This window comes from Talpa europaea (assembly GCF_964194135.1).
Source record: "Talpa europaea genome assembly, chromosome: 10".
NCBI classification, from domain to species: domain Eukaryota; kingdom Metazoa; phylum Chordata; class Mammalia; order Eulipotyphla; family Talpidae; genus Talpa; species Talpa europaea.
This window is the reverse complement of record NC_140077.1, coordinates 42,201,121-42,205,079: the sequence shown is the minus strand read 5'-3', so window position 1 is coordinate 42,205,079 and position 3,959 is coordinate 42,201,121.

The window sequence follows — 3,959 nt, the reverse complement described above, 5'->3', positions numbered from 1 at the left end:
GCTGCCTGATGCTCCCGACTTCACTCCTGCCCCCCACATCAGCCCCCCTCCTTGCCCTTTGCTCTGGTGGCTCTGTGGGCCTCACCCCAACTCCCACCTCTCCCAGCCTACCCTTGTACTTGTTTATTTGGTACCACCTGGACCATCCCTGCATGGGTTAGGAAGAGAGAGGCAGCTGGTGTGTTGAAAAACATGAACATGTGTTCATGTTTCTGTGTGAACATGTGTTCTGGAGCTGTACTGCCTGGGTTCAAAGCCTGGCTCTGCCATTTCTGATCTGTGTAAACTTAGGGGACATATTTATCTCTCTGACTCAGCTTTCTTAGCTGCAAAATGGAGACAATAAGAGTACTACCTCACAGAGCTCTTTTGAGCGTCAAATGAGTTAATATGTGTATTTAGAACAGTGCCCGGTCCAGGAAAAGCACTCTTTAAATCTTTATTATTATCCCCAGTCTTGTGAGATGTCTACTGTGACCTTTACAGAGAGGAGGAAGTTGAGAGGAAGAGGTGAGACTCAGAGGTTCAGGGACATCTTCAAGGTCACACAGCAAGTGGGTCTCAGAGCCTGACCTTAAACTCTCAATCCTGTGCTTCTTGCATGTGCTGTAGGGCTCCCATTCTCAAGGGTGTGGTCCCACCAAGTAGGCAGGTCTCCCACCTCCAACATGGCTGGCAGGGGGGTGAGGAGTGGGCAATAAGGCAGGGGATGGGGAGGGGGGTGCTGCATTATAGAGGTGAATGAGGACACATCTGGCAGGAGCTAATTCCTATTTCAGGCAGATGATACGATTCATTTGCTTGAGGGGCATAGAAAAAAAACAGAGAGAATTACCCACCTCCCCAAGGAGAAACCATCACCAAATAAATAAATAAAAGAAATCAAATGACAGAGAGAAAAAGCCATATTCCAGAATATTGGGTTTATTTGTAGAGGTGGGGGAGGGGAGGAGATTGTAGAGAAGGGCAGATTGTTCTTGTTCTCCTGCTTATCTTGGCCTTTATTTTTATCCATCACTCTCATTTTCCATTCCACATGTGTTCCAGGCCTGTCAGGGAGCCACAGCCCACAACCTTGTATTTATTTAAATTTATTTTCACATTTGTTCCTGTTAGTCAATCTGTCCAGCTCACAGTTTCTCTGGCCCCTCTCCCCATGGAGCTCTGCAAGGTATGGCTAAGGGCACTGAGCCCTCACCCAGGCTTCTTTTCAGGGGTTCTTACCTTGAGAGTGGGCAATCAGTGACCCTGAATGGAGAACAATCTACATCTTGAGTTTCCCTAACTACTCACTGAGCACTGGCACTCTCTTTGATTATGAAAACAGAAACAAACCACAGTGGTGTTAGCAATACCTGTGACTTTGACCCTGAAAGAACTAAAATATTTTCATTTCACATTACAGGTGTCACAGAGATCTCCAAATATCATTTATACTCATAGCTATTTTGAAATTATTGCATACATTAGACATTCTGCAAAATCTTATTGTTTAATGCATTAAGAAGCACATAATTCCACTATATACCCTTATAAAGTACTCTGATAAATCTATTTCAAAATAACTAGTTGACTTTGTAATCCTACATATATTATTTTACGCAATTGAAATTGAAATTATTCTGAGAAGGGGTCCCATAGGTTCCACTCAACTGTCAGAGGACTCCATGGCACCAACATCTGCTTTGCAGCAGAGACACAGGAAATACATGTCCCTGCCACCTTAGGGAGTGATCCCAGCTGCCCTAAACTCTGCCTGCCTGCTGATGTGATCCAGGGCATGGGCCTCAGTTTTCCTATTTTCCAAAGCAATTTGAACTAAAAACCCAGCTCCCGAAGCAGTGAAAAGAGGCGAGGGACAGAGGGATAGGCGACTGCCAGAACCTCATGCAGGTGGATATGCAGGTGGATATAGGTTTTTGCACTCTCTGTGGATGTATGATTACCCAATTATCCAGGCCCTTCTTTCCCCTCCATTAGGATGATAACGGGGACCCAGCTAAAAATTGTTCATCTCCCACTGACTCCCCCTGGAGGGGGCTAAAGAAAATGGCTGAAATACCTCCAACATTCTGTACCTCTCAGCCAGCTTGTGATTTTCATCAGTGAAATTAAGCTGAAAGGAGGTAGGGGGTGAGGGCTCTGGTCCAGGGAGCAACCAAGGCAAGGCACTGATGAACAGGGCAGAATAGCCTTACCCCCAGTACCCAGGCCAGAGTGCCCATCCTGACGCCTATTTCTAAAAGGCTTTCAGTGGTTCCACTGCATAGCAAGTGTTAAGCATCCACCAGATGTCAACACAGCTGCTACCTAGAAGGGGCCTGGGTGAACATATTATATTCCTTATATATGCACTTATATTCCTCCTCTGCCCTCTCCCTGGCAGTGAGCAGAGGGTCTGTTTGCAAGACCTCTGTTGCATGACAGCTTCGGTTCACATTCCTAGGGTTCCTCCCCCAAGATTTAGGCTCTCCAGGAAAATATCTATTGACTTCAAAGCAAAACCGCTCTGGAAGGGAAGCCAGGAGGAGCAGGGCAGTCCCATCTGTGCTTTTTCCCATTAATTTCTCCCCAGTTGCCATCACTGAGGCTCTTATTATGACGATGATGATTATTAGGATTTTTCTGTGTGTGGCTGCATCCTGTGGTGTGATTCCTCCCAGCATGCTAAGCTCCCACCTCCCTGAGGACCAGAGAGTGTCCTCGGCATGATTCAGACACCTCCTAATTTAGACTCATCCATAAATCTAATTAGCATGGCATTTACACTAGGCTCGGTGGCCCTGGCAGGGGGTGTGAGGCAGGCAGGACCTATTTGCCAGCTATAGTGCCAGTGCCTGTTCCTAACCCCACCCCTCCCCAGCCCTGAGCCCCCTCCAGAGGCTGGTGGTCATCTTTCCTATTGGATTTGAAGGATTATACCCTTTCATCCACCTCCCGGGTGGTCTCTTTCCCTCTCCCCCTCCCCACACCACTACCCAGGCTTGTGAGCAGGACTGGCACCGATGGAAAGTTATGGGAACCATTTCCTCCTCAGAGTCACGCTGCCTAAAATCAGTGGCTGGTTGGCCTGAAGACCCCCATCGAGATCAGATGCAGAACTAACAAACTTCCTTCAGCCTCTTCCCAGGCCATCTCCACTTGGCTGCTTCCCGCCCACCATGGTGCCCCTTCACCCTGTGAGCCCAGTCTCACCCTAGAATGTAGTTTTTTCTTCCAATACTCTGCCCACCTGCCCCATTTGCTACCTCCTGCCACACCCGTGACAGCAATAGGTGGTGTGTCTTGTTTATCCGGGTCTCGGAGGGTAGGGGCAGCTGGGAGTTGTGCCTGTGTATCTCACCCCATTACTGTGATCATGGGCTGTGAAATATCCTAATCAACAAGTAACAGGGACTGCAGAGTCCTGCTGGGCAGTGCTAAGGATGGGGCACCGAGTCGCCTCCTCTCCAGAATTAGCGCCTTGTCTGCTTTCCCCGGCTCTTGCTGAAAGGGGGCAGAGATATGCAGGTGGAGGGCAGGGGGCATTTCATGGCAAGGCAAGGCTGCTATTCTGTCCATGAAGGCCTAAGGTAGATCCTCCTTTTCCCTCCCCAGGCCTAGTTTTACCACCTGTCCCCCACTTCATTTGAAAAGGAATAGAGAATAAGAAGGGATTTGCAGGACTGAGGTTGTCCTATTTTATGTCCCAGGTTAGAAGGTACAGAACGCATCTTTTCTCCTTTGTCCTGACAAGCGCCCTCCTTCTAGTGTCAATAGGCAGATGCTATCTCTGCTCTCGTTGCCTGAGCAAAAATGGCTCAAAGAGGAAACTGCCTATGTGAGGTCACAGAGCCAGGCAAAAAATACCAAAGCACGCAAGGTGGTACCCACAGGCCAGAGAGGCCCTTGAGGGCCTCTTGCATTGAGCAGGACATGGGGATCCATTCATTAGCTCATTTAGTCAACAAGCATTTATT